The sequence below is a fragment of the Gavia stellata genome, chromosome 7, assembly GCF_030936135.1.
Source record: "Gavia stellata isolate bGavSte3 chromosome 7, bGavSte3.hap2, whole genome shotgun sequence".
In the NCBI taxonomy this organism is placed as follows: Eukaryota; Metazoa; Chordata; class Aves; order Gaviiformes; family Gaviidae; genus Gavia; species Gavia stellata.
Window position 1 is genome coordinate 11,692,898 of NC_082600.1, and position 17,237 is coordinate 11,710,134.

Genomic DNA, 17,237 nt, shown 5'->3' on the forward strand with positions numbered 1-17,237 from the left:
CAACATATGCTTCCTGCTTGCTAGATTTGTCTCCAATAATAAAAACAGGATTTCTTTTCAATTTTAGTCTTGTGCCCAATTTATCAAGCAAAATAACATCAAGGCTTCAAAAGGCTTGGTTGGTAATCTGGTTCTACATTGGATTAGTGGGAAGAGGTGTAACACAGTGAATAGAGAATTACCAAGATAATATCTTTTGCTGCACCATGAAAGAAAAAAAAAAAACATGTATGTGGGGTGGGTGCACGTGTGAATTCTGACCCATTATTAGGGCTTCTCCTGCACAGAGCTGGGAATTGCAACCTGCAGCTCTCTAAAATGAGTTAAAAAAAAATAATAATGCCGGGGGAGGAGAATTGAAGCCACAGTAATACTGAGATTCTGATATTTGTTCTTTTCATTGTAAATGCTGATAAAATATGTTAGCTCCCTGGGGACTGCAGGGATGCAGTTGTTTGGTGATGTTTCATTCATGCTGCTATAGGTCTTTAAACATGGAACAGGAAGGAAAAGGGGCCCAGCTTTCTTGATGGTTTTTGTTTGTTGGTTTGTGTTTGTTGCTTTTTTTTTCATTAGAAGATTGAACCATGACAATAAGACTCCACCCTCTCAATTAACACAATAGCACAATTTAAAGAATCTTGTCATTGTTTGCTAAAACTGTAATGAACAGTGCTACAGATAAATTTAGCGCTCCTCCTGACAGTACATTATAATTAATAAGATAAGGCAATAATGGAAACAACCAACTTAATCGTATTAGAATATAGCACGCAAAACATTTAACTAAGATTTTCTTGTGAAAAACAGATTAGACATATTAAAAGCCATTGTTTGGTATAAGCAGTTAGATTTACATAACTAATACTAGATGTATTCTCTTTCAACAAAGATTTTGATTTGTCTAGAAATCTCTCTAAATACTTTCTATTTAGATCAGGAAAAAAAGAAAATAATTTGTCTTTATTGATAGAATAAATCTGGGACCAATTAGACTTCTTTGTCTTCTAGTAGAGCATGCAATTAAATGTATTGCTTTAGGGGAAGTTTTAATGCCAGTTGCACATTAGGTGAGGTAATGCCAAGCCAAACACTTTACAAGCTGCTCTAAGAACAGGCTGACTTCACAGCCACTCGGCTGCAAGAATAATATCTCAGTCTTCCCATGCAGCCGCTTTTGACTGACTGAAACCTGGAACCAGCCCTAGACATTCAGTAGGGTCAATTTTAGCGTGCAAAGATACCAGACATAACTCCTGCCGAGTATCAGGATATTCAGCAATTTATGCTGCCATTTGCCATATGATCTGTCTCTGCTTGAACGTCTAATTTACTCTGCATCAACCGTCCTGCCTGATAAAACTTTGCCTTCCCTATTGTTCTTACAAAGAGAACTGATCCATGCACGCCCATGCGAAAGTACTTTCAGAATGCCTCCATTTAAATGGAGATTTGGACTTTCTGCATAAAAGGGCTTGGAAAGTCTTTGCTAAGAAATACTAATACAGGATTATATTCTACTTCATACTTTTCTCTCACAGATGAGAGGTTTTCCTTGTTTTTCTTAAGGATTTTCTCAACCACATCTGATAAAGAAATGACTGCCAGGTAAATGGGGAAAGTCTTAACTTTGAGCCCATCCATTTTCTGTCAAGTGAGCACAAATACCTGAAAGCTCCAGGATTAACGTTCCTCTCAAGAAATACTTCATCTTATTGTAAGACTAAGGATAAACATTAGGCTGTTCGAGAAACTATGGTGATGCTATTGCTAAGTTTCAGAAAACGTCCAGAAAAAGTCCAAAGTCTGGATGCCTGGGAGCATCAGTTTCTTCCCAGTTTAGCAGCAGGGGATTTTGGAATTATTTCAGAACGATTTCTCCTGAATATAGCACTAAGCAAAGCAACATACAGCTACTGTTTTGGGCCATGGTAAGGGGAGAGAGCAAAGCTGACAGGGCAGGATCCAGCTTATCATGAGGCAAAACAGTCCAGTCTGTCGGTGGGTAATACAGATACAGGTGGATACGAATGGGATTGCAATTGCAAAAGGCTCAATATTGTGTAGCCCTATATGTGTCTTGCAAAGTGAAATAATGTGATTACATTTCTGTACCATATATAAATAGCTGCAGTTCATCCCAACATATCTTCTGGGAAAGGCAGGCAAAAAGTACAAATTTGCAAATGCACAATCAGATGGGAATACTACACACTGAATACAAATATTCTGCTTTGTCTGCTTTGTTTACATTAAAAAAAAAGGCAGAGTAAACATTACAGTGGCTGAGTTTTGATCACACCATGTGATCTATATACAAGTTATGCTCAGGGAAAGGATGTTTATCACATTCATCTCAAATGCAATAGAGCGATGTGCAGTAACACAACCCAGTCTAAAGCAAGAGCGGTGCTCTTGGCTTTTTTGTCTCCTCAATTCATACATGCATCATACAGAATCATGCAACAGAGATAGGGTCAGAGAGAAATTTTATCGGGGCAACATGATTTATTTGTTCATTTACCATGAAATCTAGAGTATTATGTTAAAACCTATGGGGTATAGCAACTCCACTGGAAACAATTACCGCTGCATGATATGCGATATGCATTATATTTAGCTAATGTAATTATTTGTTCCTGAGCATCACCAAGGAGAGACAGAATGATCCCTGCATGAAGGAATTTATGGTACAACAGCTACTTTCTAAGATTCTCAGGCACATAAAGTTTCCACTGAGGACTATGTCTGGTAATGCTCTGTGTAGTTAGGATGCACTTCAGCATTCAACATCGTTTTATTACAGGCTGTAATTCTAGGAATAAGAGTTCTGTTGTGAAGTCTTACAGGCACTACAGGTTTATATTACTGAATATTCAGAATATTCCTGTGATAAATGGGCAAGAGTCTATTTACTCTATAGCTTCTTAAAAGCATGGTTTAATCACAAGAAAAACATATTAATGGCTCTGTTTGCATGCCCACACCTTCTTTCTACCACAGGAGCTGCAGCAATGAGAAAACTCAGCTTGTAGAATAAAAAATGTCAACAAAGTGAAAAAAACAAAAATATTTAAAACAATAAACAAATTAATTCTGTGGACTGAGGGAGCTAAGGAAAGAATGGTTGTTGTTCTAAGTTTGTTCTGGTTATTTTTACATAGTACTTGACACTGTGAGGATTCAAAATAATCCGTTATCTTTTGTAATGGATAGGCCATCCTGAAGAAAAGTAAAGATGTGTACATACTATGTGATAAGAAGGGAAATAATTTTTGCTATTCCAGTTTTTTAGGTAGGTGAGTTTGCTTGTACATTGTATGAATCTTGCTTTAGAACAGTTAATCTGTCAATGGATGTCATTCTGTAGATGAAGGTTAATAGACATAATCCAGGTATCCCCCACACACACATCCTTGGATATGTGACGGTATTTCTTTGGAATAAAAGAAAAAAATTCTCTCCAAGTACCAAGACCGTATTCTCTCTCTCAGCCCCTCCAAAAAATTTTTTTTAAACTTGAAGAAATATGTGATTTTATTACACATACAAATCTTCAGCTACACAGAATTCATTAAGCACTAGGAAGACAAAAAATTTTCTTTCCACCATTTTAAATACTAATAAGCTTTCCTTAATTTCGCTGAGATAATATTAGTGAAAAAAATGGATTAGAAATGTTAATAAGACAACTGATGTCTCCAAAGCTTTGTTAAACACAATAGCCTGGGAAATTATAATTTATTTTAGATTTGATGAATCTGGTGAACACAAGCACACTAGGGAGAAGTTGCAGTCTTTAACTTGCAAACCACATGGCAATATTTTGAGTCTGCCTCATCCTTTAAAGGCACAGATGCATGTCCTTCTTTATGTGCAGTGGAAATATTTCCCCAAAGCTTTGCTAATCACAAGAAACATTGAAATTACTGATTTAAATGGTCTAAAGAAAGGCTGTCATTGCATAAGTGAGACAGTTCAGCAAGTCTTCCTCCATTACTCTATCTGCTGTATTACTCCTTCAGGACTAAGCTGTGTGACTCCAGACAGGGAGGGGGTCAGGAGTCGGCTTAGCACCAGTCTGGGGAAAAAAAAAAAGAAAAGAGAGCAAGGAGAGTCCTCCTCATCTCTGAAAAGGCGAATACATCTCAGAGGCAATTTTTCAGCTATTGTTAATTTGAAAGGATATTTTGCTGAGGCAGACAAAAATATTTCTTCTTGCCCTCTACAAAAGCAGAATCTGAAATCACTGATTCAAAGCATCAGTATTCTAGAGCCTCTCATATATATGTTTTTAAGATACCTGTAACGTTTTACAAGGCTATCAGCAAAGTATGTAGATCTACTAATGGGAAAAAAAAATACCAAAAAAATACCAGGCCCCTTTAATAACTCGCTACTCTTCGAGCTCTGCCTACAGGATGGTTAGGGTCTTCTCTTTCCTACAGTGGGCAAACTGCAGCTGGGACTCATTTGAGAATGGGTAATGGGAATTATAACCAAGTGCAGATCTTTAACGCATGCAGATCTTTAACGGATGCCACCTGTTTCCAGCTCTAAGGGAGTCAGAAGATATGGTGTTAGGGCTCCAATATTTTAGGACCCCAATATTTTTTGGGGTCTGGATGCCTGGTACAACAGTATTATGCCAAAGGATCCTGGCACCACTATCTTGCCTTCTTCAAAACCCATGGGCCATGAAATCAATGTGGAAATCCGTTATCCCCATCATACAGAAAGCTGCTGTTTCTATGCACTGTAGCACAAAGAAGTAGGGTATAGTGTGAGATTTGGGCTACCAGAAGTCCCCTAAACATTGGACTTCAACATAAATTAGGAACTAATGTCTCTGACTATGCCTGCATACATAAGCATTTGAATTCTGGACTACAGGTATTTTCATGCACTGGGAAAGAAAACTAGATCCAAGCAGCTAGATGTTTCAGTTTAGCCTACTAAGCATCACAATTCAGAGATAAAGTAGGATAGTGAGTAGATGAACCCTTGGAAGGTCCTGATCCATTGGGCATGCTTAGACCAAACGTAGCAAACACAGGCAGTGCTGCGTTTAACACAAAGCTCTGCATCTCAACACTGATTACGTTTTTTCATTTTTTCTCAGGACACTCTTTACATTTAAAATACATGAGCAGGCTCAGGTGCTGTGGCTGGAAAACACAACTTCTTTTCCTGAACCCCCTTACCAAAATGCTCTCAAAAACTGCCTACAGAAACAGATTCTCTCCCTTCCTCTCACTCTTGAACTCTTTTCTGCACAGCTTCAAAAGGATGGACAGAAGTTGGCCACCTCACAGCCAGGTCTATGAAGTGGTAGACGGCATCCTCTCTGTGGAGGCGAGGCCCTTTTCATGCTGGTAAATGAACTACAAGAAGCCTCCACTTCTGAGTATCTGCATTAAAACTCCACGCTGCCTGCAAAGGTTGTTTCTCTTTACAGACAGTACAAGGAGCATCAAATGCCTAAAACTGGCTCCAAAATTTTCTTCCTAGGGAAAGGGAGGTCAGAAAGGAGTCTGTCTGTCTGGTAATTTTCCACTGAAACAGTCATGGTGACTGTCCCTTGAACATCACAATTTGATTTGTGTGAGAGGGCATATCACAGGCTGGTCTAAAGCCTGAAGAAATGTGGCTGGCACCAATCAATTCACTATCCCTTAATAGATCTGATCTGTTTCTCCAAAAAGGAGCATTTATTTTAAGTAATGATGCATGGATGCATCTGCATCCATGAAGGTGTATAATCAAAGCAGAGCCAGAGTTCGCTAATCCACCTCACAGGAGCTGCAGTAAACCTGTCAGGCATAAGATGCACCAGCTATAGCTACTAGGGATAACAAATGTGAATTAGCAGCCAAATGCTTCAGCTCACTGGTATAGTGCCAAAGTATGATCCACAGCTATCTCCACGGGTTTTTCAAAGTTAATGTATGGGCGAAAGGTTGTGGACTGGGACGTAGGGGTATTTGAAAGAGACTGAGAGACCCATATAGAATTTTGCTGAGTCCTGATCAGAGAGGCACTACCAACACTTTTTGTCAAAATTACAGAGGACAAAATAGATTTGGGGCTATGCTGAAGGAACGTGATTGATATGCGCAAATATGAAAAGCTAGAAAAACACAGTGAGGTCAGTGGAAGTCTTTGCAATTACTTCAGTGAGGCCTGGATCAGTTAGCAAGTATAAGGTTGTGTCCATCACAGTGCTAATCAACAGTTTTTTATTTTTATCTACATCTAAAGCCTCAATTTATATTAAACAAATGCCACTTCAAACTACTCCCAAAATAGAGAGAAGCCAAAGGAACTAAAAAAATACAGTGCAGATAAATATGCCAAATTAATTCCACGTAGAGTTGTTGCAGCCTTTGATACATTGACAAGAAAGGTAATCATTATTAGGCAGAGAAAAGTAGAAGAAAAGATGCTGAAGACCTTGGCATCTTCCCAGAATGAAGTGCAATCAAAGGAAGGAACACACTGGAGCAGATATCAGAATGGAGCTGTCTGAAATAATAGCATAATCATACCTACAACATTATTTTCTCCAAACCCTGACCAAGAACAGAGCTCTACCTTTTCAGAATTGTACAAAGAGACCATGATCCTATCCCACTAGTTTGTCATTCAGTTAGACAAAAGCAAAAGGAGAAAGGAAATAAAATTTTGTCTTCATTTTGAAAATGGGAACTCTCTAGAATTTCTTTGGTTTTGCCATAGATGACACAGGAAGTTTGCAGAGAAGCTGGGATTTAACCCCTTTTACATTCCTCACTTTCTCACAGAGCATTCCTTCTTCTCAGATACATGTTCAAAATCAGAGTTCTTGTGGAAACTGAGAATTATAGGAATGGAAAGGAACACAGAAGGATCACAGAATACTTTTGTTAGATGCACATCCTCCTCATAAGCTTATTACAATACTCATAGTATTACCGTTCAAAAGTTGTTTCTAATGTGTAGCCTGAATTTTCCTTACTTCCTTACTTCAGTTCAAGAGCATCAGTTCTTGTTTATTGCTATCAGACAAGGAGAAAAGATTATTTCCTTCCTCCCTCCAGCAGAAGGGGTTTTATGTGTTCGAAGACTATTAGCCTATTCCCATTAGACTTTTCTTCTGTAGACTAAACAATCCCTATTCATTCAATTTTTCATTATAACATCTAGATTGCTAATCGCTGGTCTCTGGACTTCTTCCAGTTTATCCCCCTCTTGCTTGTAGCACAGAGCACAAAATTGAACAACGTACTCAAGCTAAGGCCAGCCAAGTGCATCTCCTGGCAACAAACAAAACCACTCAATTCCCTTTCATAGTGGAGGAAGTGCACCATATTCTTGCTCTTAAAGAAAGTGAGGAAACAAGCTAGTGTTTTAAGGTCAGCTTTGTTGCTCAGCTTGCCTGCCTTTGGCTCAGGTCAACGAGCAACTTGCAACAAGTTAGATTTAAAGCCAGCCCCAACAGCTTCACTAAGAGGTGAAGCTTAGTGCACTGGAGAGCCACCAACACAGCCATGTTCCTTCCAGCCCACTGAAATAGTTGCATGGTAGCCCATTGTGCTGTGTAAAAGTGCCAGCATTTTGGAGTTGGTCTAGTATCTCTGCACTGCACTTCTGTTTATGAGATTTAGTAACCTAAAGCTGATAGACAACTGATGGAGAGAGGGGAAAGTGACCAAGAGGCAAAATCTTATGCTGGGTTCAGGGAGAAGCTGCAACATTCAAGCATACAGCTTTAATGTCACTGGCAACTCGCAAGCCTCGTCTGTCATATGTTACATATTGTATGTTAAGTATTGCTCATTTTCAAGAAAGGAAACAACATTAATGGCCCAGCACAACTTCAAAGCTCTTAGAATCTATTAGCACATATTCATGTCCCCCTAAGAATGTATGCATGGAAAACTGTAGAATCAAAGACTAATTTGACAAGGGACCTTTGGAGGTTATCTGACCCAACCAGAGCAGGGCCAACTTGGATCAGGTTACTCAAGGGATCATCCAGTCAATTTTTTTAGTATCTCCAAGGATCAGGATTCCACAACCCCTCTCACTTATTCAAAATTATTCATGTTGGTTTCAAAGGGTCTTGCTGGCTAAAATATTACTCAATATCCACAGCAGAACCTGAACGCAACCCTAATATATTACAACCAGTGTCCTGGTCTGCAGCTGCGTCTCTCTGTGAATAACACAAGTTCACCTTTATTTTTAAGAGCCAGGCGATGAACTCTCTGCTCCCACGGTAGATATTTCAGTGCAGTCAGTGGATCCCTTCTGGTGAGCATCTGGCTGTTAACAGCAGCAAAGCAGTCACACTTTGACTCCTAATGGTTAAAGGAAAAAATAGAGTGTGTGATGTAGCGTATAGAAAAACCCAAAGAATTAATAAAGCAGTCCTTTTCATTGTCATTTTAGAGACAGTAAAAAGATGGCAAGGAAAGGATCAAAGAAAAGTCAGGTGAAACGTACCTAAGCCACAATTAATAACGGTAATCTTAGAGAAGTTCAATAATTCATAGTTCAAGTAATTTCAGAAATTGTACCGACTTCACTAGACTTCTTTTTCTAATTTCCTCTATATTCAGTGCTAGTGATCCTCATTGTTATCTCATTCCATCCAGCAATTTTCATCAGCAGAGCTCAAAACATATTATAAAAGTGCTCATTAACATGAGAGTTCCTCATTCAAAATCCACCAAGATCAATGAAAAGTACCTCTACTGATGCCTCCCAGCTGTTTCAGTTCTGCTAACTAGCAAGGGATCTACTCTATCTAGCATCTGGAGGGTGTTAAATAGTCACCCATTGGCCAAGCACTAGAAAACTTACAGTTTGCAATATAATCTGGCTGTCGATGGAACAGTATGGAACAGGTCAATGAATGTCAAAATATGGCCAAGTGTATCGACAGCAGAACTTTAATATTAAGGTAAATAGATATCTCTGTTTTTCACTGTTGTCATTTTAAGGCTATACAAGTCTGTTCAGTATCTTCAAGACTGGGTCTGAAGGACAAGACCAGGTTTCTTATTTAAGAATCATCCACCTGAACTGGATCACACTTCCAAAGCCCTGTTTTGACCCAGAAAAAACTGTACAGTGTTCACTAAATTTGACAGAAGGGGTTAATAGTCCCTGTAACATAGAGGGGACATCCCAGCTATCAGAGGTCTGTAGTATCACCTGGCATTTTGACTAGTTACAGAGCTTGCCACCAGCCTCAGCTGTGCACAGCTCTGAGCTTTTCTGTAACTTTCTTCTTCTAAGCAGTGTTCTTTGCTCTGCAACAAACTTTATGGGTAATAAATGGCCAAGATTTCCATAACCTGGGATTTGGTTCAATATTTAGAGATTTAGCCAGAAAGGCAGAAATATAAAGGGAAACTGTTAAAAAAAAAAGCCAAGCAGATCAATTCATTAAACGAGTCTCAGCCGGCCTCCAGGCAGAGTTCTAGCAGAAAAGATACTATTCTTAGTCAATGGTCATCTCTTCCTGATTCTAGTTAAAAACGCCTTCTCATTTTGCACACTGAGCAAACAGCAAATAACTGCATGGATGACTAGGATAAACAGAAATCATTTCTGTGTAACACTAACTGCTTCGGTTGATTAGCACAAAATTTAATTTGCACTAATCAGTCTGAGGTGAGGGGTGCATGAAATTAAGCTGACACATTAATTTTATGTTTTGTGGTGCTTCTTTTTTTTCCATTTTTCCCCTTCTAGATGAAAGCAGATATTTAAATATTGTCAGCATTTTCAAACACTCTGCATGAATATAAAGTTCGGAAATGGAAAACTTCTAAAAGATAGGTCTGCATTTATACATAAAACTATTATGTTCAAGGGTACTGTTAACTATCTGGTCTAAATAAAGATGGCTAGAAAATAGGTTTGTTAAGGTGAACTTTCTACTGGAAAACAAAATCAGGTACTTTTTAAACAAAAAGCTCTAGCAAATTAATCAGAAAAATAATCTAGAACTGAAATTATATTTTTACCACAGTGGTTTAGAAATGTGAAACATTTCTGTTTTCCTGGGTTTGGGTTTTTCTTCACCAAGCATTGTAAAGCTAAAGCAATACTTTTGCCCTTGTTTGCTCTAAATCTCTGTACAACAAAGTAGTGGTTCACAATACAAATATATGGCTTGAAGCCTAAATGGCTCTTGTGGGCTTAAACAGAGCTTACGGATAGCTCAGTCCTCCGTATGGAGCAAGGGGTAACAAAGCCAATGATGGAAGAAAACAGAACAGTGAAAATACTGTGTTTTCCCAGAAGGCACCGTTTCCCTGGATTTCTCTTTTCTTGCTGTATCAGGCCATTACAAAAGGCTGTGTGTCAATGCCATCAAGCTGTTCTCTGGACAGAACAATCCCCAGTTTATTTCTAGATTTTCCTAATCTACTTGAACATGAACATAAGCATCTCTTGACTGTGGTTTAGCGCAAGAACCAGCCTGGGCTCTACTGATCTGTGTGGCCACTTATAAAACATTCATCCTCATTGTTCTTCATGGCTTATCAGTAACCCTGGGAAAATGCAGTGAAAACCTTCTGTATCTTTTTCCTTGACTCTGAACATGAATTCTCTCTGGCCCTGTTCATTTTGTTATTTTGTCTTTACTTCTACAAACATTACAGCCACTGCATTTTACAAACTCACGAAAACCAAGCTGACTGCATGCCATCATTGATCAGCTCAGTACTGACTATGAATGGAATAAGATAATGCAACATACAGCACTATTTGTAGAAACCTATTTTCAATTTGCACATACAAGTATCCACCCTGGTTGTGACACTGTCCAATCCAAAAAGGGCATCTATATGACAAGTCATCTCTCTCTAATGAAGTAGAAGTGTCAAATTTGTCCTACTAATAAAAGCAGATCTGTTTGATGCAGCTCCGACATCACGTCTATAATCATTTTCTATCATCAGCCTAAGTAAATATGTTCAAATAATGAGCATTGTTCAAGGAAATTGCTTTCTTCTTTTTGATATTTTTGAGGCAGAAAAGTGAGACTAGGTTTACTGAACCGATAATTCCTGCCTGGTGCATTATTTTTAGTACCTGAGTGCTACCTTTTTTCTAATTAAATAGGTAAAACCTCAACTTGTCTGTGGTCTTCTGGCACCTAGCTAATAATCATACTTTGATTCCTCTATAAGCGTAGCTATTTTTAACATCTATGTTCTGTTCTTATGGCACATTTTAAAAATACATCTGTTTTTATTTTTTCAGAGGCAGAGGAATAGCTCAAGAGTTTTTTTCAGGCAGGCCACAGGAACCTCTCTTTCAGCTCTTCTGAGCCCCCACGTTTATCAAAGAGCTTTAAAGTCTCAATCAAGCAGACTCAAACAATAGTCTGATCACTGGATGGAAACTGCCTTTTCTGTATTGCACAAAACGTGGATCTTCACAAGATACACCATCCTGGAATTCATTCTCACTGCAGACGGTTCGGAGGAGTTACTCCTGATTTACACCTCGGTAAGTGAGATCAGAGCCAGGCCTTTTCTCCCAATTTATTTGTACATTTAAGTAAAGGTTGATTCAGGGATAAAATTTTTAAAAATATATATTTTTAAGTATGCAGGAATGAAAGGCATTCCCTGAGCACATACCCAGTTTTGAATAGCGGCGCATGCTTCTTAAGGGGGAAGATCTGTATGTATCTGTACCATCGATGGCAATACCGCATTTTGAATCAACTCCCATTTTCCCCTTAATTGTTCTGTCAACCTGTTTGGAATCTCATCTACCTTCCTCATTATGGCCTTCAGAGGGAGGGCTCCTACCACACTGAGAGTCAAGAGCAGATCATGTCCCTCATTTAGACCCAACACATCTTTCCACAGCCCACTAATTGCATGGCAGCTCAGGCTCATTTGTCTTCCCGAATCGTTAAAATTCATCACCATGCTCTGTGAGCTCTCACTCCTGCCCTTGGATGGGCAGCTGTAGATTATTTAGCCAGACCAATCCCTAATGTTTTTAACTAGGAACTGACCCCAGCACCTGAGCACCTGCTGGGCTCTCAGTCTCTGTCATGTTAAAAGAGTGTGCAGAAGGACCCGAGCCATCAAAAGCATCCTGCTGCATTACATTAAATATTGATAAAAAATATGCAAATTGTTTATTGATCTTCTCCAGGAAGGGCTGAGATAATGAGAGAGGGACTGTTTGAGATGATGCTTGGGAGTTTTAACTTTTTTTTTTTTTTTACACTAGTCTGTTGTTGATAGCTGAAGTTAATGAGGTCTTCCAGTTCACTCAGTATTTCAGACCTTACCACTGGTTTGAAGATAAAAGAGATCAATGCACCTTTATTGTGCATCACTGCCAGCAACTGCCCTAAAAAGGGCAGGAGTATTTGTACAGGTGCAGTGCCAGCACTCCTGACTAACTTTGGACTCCACTGGTTAATATTATACTACTCTAAATTGTCTTATCCTTCATTGTATTTGTTTTCCAAGGCTGGTATACATCAGAAGTTGATGCTCACACTGTCTTCAACTTATTAGCAGCTCAGTATATAATTAATACCCAGAGACCAGTTGTTTTTTCTTTCCCCTTTGCTCAGAGCATTAACTGCATTGCATATGCTTCCTACCCTTTATGTGATTGACATGTGACAGCTTTTAGCTGTCTTTCTGTGCCTTCATCCTCATGGTGGAAATTTCTTCACATTCACATCTTTGAAGTTTTTTCTTTCTTTCTGTTCTATCTCTTCCTCAAATTTTTGGGTGCTCTCTGATGCCTCAGGGGAGTAAGCAGCAACAAACCCAAAGCAGCTGGACCAGAGCATTGTTGCCCCACACCGACCACCCATTTGAAACCATGTCTGTCACACCTGGCTTACCTGCAGGATGTTGCTTCTGCACCTCCATCAAGCCTAATTCCAGACAAAAACACTACAGATGTGGCCGCAAGAATTCTCCCGCTGCAAGTGGGCCCCCGTTAAACAAATTCCTGGAGTGTCTGCATCTTGTCTAGGAAACAGCAAGAGGCAGGTCACGAGGGTTTGCCAACGCAGAGTCCAGGCTGCAACGACTGCCATTCCAGACTGGTACTGATTGGAAACAGATCCTTCCTTCCCAAAGCAGCCAAAGAATAAGCTTCAAATTCTCACCGTAATTATTTAAATTGCCTTAGAATTTTGATGAGCCTGTCTATGTGGAGATTGGTACTGTGTTAGGAGCTGCACAAAACCCTATTAAGCTGCATCTTTGCCCCAGAAAGCTTACTGTTCTTAGACGGACAGAGCAGATATGATGTGATCTGAATCTGAGAGAGCGACTGATAGCAGGGAAGGATCTCAGGTTTCTCCTTTGCCACACAGTCCAACCATGTACCACCCTGGGCAGTGCCCAGGAGACAGGGAGGGACAGGGCTACAACTTCTTTGCCTTTCTTTTCTTTCCCCTTAATAACCTGCAGCTGACAACATGCAAACAGAATGAGAAAGCAAGCAGACACGGAGAAGTAGGAAGATTTGCTGCAAATTAGAACTGATTAGTGGCAAGACTGCAAGCACAACCCAAATCTCACAGGTTCCACTCTGCTGTTCTGGTCCCCGGGCCACCAGTGTCCCCATGGGCAGTTATGCAGGTGCCTGCAACAGGGGACACCATCCTGACCTGCGCTTCTAAAAGCAACAGTCTATTTTGTTAATGTTACCAATTGGTTTTGTCATAAAAAGGTATGTCCTAGGAAAGGTATTTCCAACACAAGCAGGCAGCAATAAGTGGAAGTGGACAAATACTGTCAGCAAAATATCAGAGAGGGGACAACACCTAAATGGGATGGCCAGATAAAATCTTGGATCTGTCATGCCCAAGCCTAGGTCCCTACTATGTCAGTTTAAGGGTAATCTGGAATTTAAAACTTGGTTGTAGCTTGGTCCAGAGGCCTAATCCTGGATGTACTTGTGTTCTCAGTACTCCTGACACATGCAAACACAACTTTAAAACAGTACCAACTCTCCTGACAATCTGCAATGTGAAAACAAATACTTCAACACCATCATATTTTTGTTTAAATCTTCTAAAGATTTGGCTATAGAAAATCTTAATTATAAAATCTCAAGTATGCTATTCCTAGAAACAGTTACATCCCAGCACTGTTAGGAAAAAATCTGGGAGCAATTACTAAAGGTATTCTAATTCATACACTGAATATATTCTGAGATTTTGTATTGTTCTACATCAACTAAGACTATGGGAGAAAAGGTTTTACTTGAGCTATGCTTTCTCAAGGGAAAATACTCCACTGAGAGCTTGAAGAAGTTGGTTTTCCAGAGCAAATCCAAAAAACAGAAATAACCAATTATTCAAAATTGGATGGAAGAACAAAGTGATTGATGGACTATACTTCCCTGTGTAAAATTTCAAGATTGATGCTATACTATTGTGTATGTCAGGATACGACAGACCTGAATTATTAATTGCTCTATGATTCCTACTCTCTGAATGATACACTTCCTCAGTGCTTCTCCGAATGTATATTCTGTACATGTAAAACAAAAGCAAAAGCCATCGCTGCATTCCCAGATAAACAGAAGCATTTTTAGGTCTGACAGTGTTTTGCTGCCCACACCAACAGAAAGAACCAACCAATTTAAAATTGCTAAGCAGCAGGGAAAACATTTTCCCCTTCTCTTTCACACCAGAGTATTTAATTATGAATTTATGCAAACAAAAATTTCAGAGCTCTCACTGCTCCAACAGTCTCTTGCCCGAGGTGCTTTCAAGCCCACAACTGCAGAACAGAGGGGGCGGAGTGGAGCCCCAGCATTTCAGACAATCAGCTTTGAAAGCATGTTACAGCCTGTTTAGTTGCAGGGCCCTATTCATTTTCTATGTTTCAAACAAGAGTCATTTGCTTGAACACTGCTTTCTTTTTTTTTTTTTTTAAGTCCATTTATTCAAAGAAATGAAAACATATGAAAACAAGAACAAAAGCTAAATGCAAGTGGGAGACAATAGAAGGAAGCTGTTAAACGTGACCAAGGAAATCATATTTTTTTCTCTATTGGCTTTATAGGAACTGAAAACACAGACAAAGGACCTCTCAGTTACAGTTCTGTAGACTGAGAATAAAGCCACTGAACTCATGGTATCTTCATATGTTAATGGAGCCAGAATAGGCCCAAGGTGTCTTTGTGTTTCTTAACCGTACTAAATGTATTTGCAGTTCAAAACCCTGATTCCCAGTTAAACAAAGGCCACTCTAAACAGTTCTGGTGATGCGAACAGACCTCAAGGTAGGACCAAACTATATTTACATCTAGTGAATGACCATTTTGAACAGTGAGAGGTGGCATAAAGTAGCCTTCATGTCAATAGAAATCATATCTTCAGTTCTCAAAGCAGAAGAATGCAATGACCACATTAATAGCTAGCCGTGACCAATCTGTAAAACCAGACGGTTTTAAATAAAATCTTCCAGATAATCTTCCAGTTTGTAGTTTAGCTTTACAGGAGGTTTAGGTTTTTCAGGTGCTGGTCATACACGAAGGAACAGGCTCTACAGGAAATTAAGGGCACACCACCTTCACTTCTAAATCTGTTTGGGCAGAGATGACTCCATTTAAAAGAGGATTTCATGTCAGTTTGGAACTAAACCTTCAACCCTTCTAGAAAATAGACAAGCTCCGAATCTGTAATCCAAGTCAGGCAGTCCCACCAGCTGCCCAAGTACCACCGACTTCAGCAGTGGTGGGAGCACTTCTCTGCTTACGCGAGAGCTGCAGACCCGATGGACCCCAGACCATCTGCATGGTTGGCAGTCACATGCTGGGAGCCCTGCACCAGCACCAGAGGTCCTGAAAACACTGGGAACCTTTATTCTGAGACGGTCTCTCAGGGAAGCCAATTCAAAACTAGGAGGCACGTGAATCCTAGGAAATGCAACTCATGGCAATCTGTCTGAAAAGCCGATAAGATCTATGAACTTGAGAGATTCCCAGAGCCCAGCTGCACCAGGGGCTACAGGATCAGTAGCTAACAGTCTGGGCTTTCAGGCTCCCAAAGCCTTTAGGAGCCTCTCTCCGAGACAGACATGATCTGCTATTGGTTAAGTATGGGAGCTAAGGAGCTGGCTCCCACAGTCTCCCCGGCACCCACTGGGCAAGGCAAACTATCAGGAAAAGAAAAGTATTCAAATGTCTTCCTGTGCTCCTCCATCACCATAGAGATTTGGATTTGACAAACAGGAATTTTCTGAGAGGAAAGGACTCTCTTGGAAAATGCCCGATTGAGCCCAAATTCCACTCACCTCAAGACATGCAGTTATCTCCAGCAAACACACAGCGTCAGATACACCTGAAAACAGGAATACACACTACTGAAAATGCATTTCTTTCACAGGATTCCCACACTGCTAGAGAATTAGTGAGAAAACAAACCATATCTGACTGATATTAATCACATCACTTAATACATAAGCACCAGGCGTGCTGGAGATGAGATGGCAGAAGAATTGATACAGAATAAAATTAATTGTTTTCAACTGTGTTTTTCACACAAGAAAACCCTCTAGAATGTCTCCCTATTTTTTTTTTAATTGTCAGTCATTCTTTCATCAATGAATTGTAAGTTAATATTCTGAAGTCAGTCATTTGGAAAGAAAAAATAAAGATATGTTCAGGTATGACAAAATGCTCCTCAAAGAAGAGCAGTAACTCCACACCTGCAATCTGCTTTGAAAAATTACCTAAAGCCCACAATTAAAGCTCTTGAGAACCGAGCAGAACACAGCTAGCATCACCTTTAATAGCACTCCCATATCAAACACTTTCTTATCTCACCCTAGCAGCCAAAAAGGAGCATTACCAGTGTTGACCCATATCTGCAGGCTGTGTTTGAGTTACCAACAATGACGTCAGAAGACACAGCTCAGGATCCAAGTGTCACACATCAGCCCCCCCAAAAGGAGAAGATGCTTCACAGCTGGTTTTCCAGCACTCCAGTCTAAACAACCTAGCACAAATTAAAAAAAAAAAAAAAAAAAAGGGATTAAAAAGAGTTACCGTGTGACCATTCCCCCCCCCTGCAAAGAGACCTTTCTTGACTCCCTGGCTGAGCACAAGCCCATCTGTTTGTTTTTGTATTTGCAGGTAGCATGGCAACAGCCAGAGTGAGGTCACTGAAGAAATGTTTAGGTTAATGTAATCATTTCATCCCTTTGAAATACAGCATGTCTTGCCAGCAA

The 17,237-nt window shown here is 39.8% G+C and overlaps 1 long non-coding RNA gene across 1 annotated transcript in view; it reads right to left on the reverse strand.

The window, feature by feature from the left end:
* LOC132317328 (uncharacterized) overlaps positions 1–16,336 on the reverse strand; it is a 94,802-nt gene extending 78,466 nt beyond the window's left edge. The window contains exons 1-3 of the long non-coding RNA XR_009484061.1: positions 16,302–16,336; positions 12,887–13,016; positions 8,219–8,342 (exon numbers count right to left, since the gene is read on the reverse strand). This is a non-coding gene — a long non-coding RNA (uncharacterized LOC132317328). The remainder of the gene's footprint in view (positions 1–8,218; positions 8,343–12,886; positions 13,017–16,301) is intronic.
* Between the last annotated feature and the right edge of the window lie 901 nt (positions 16,337–17,237).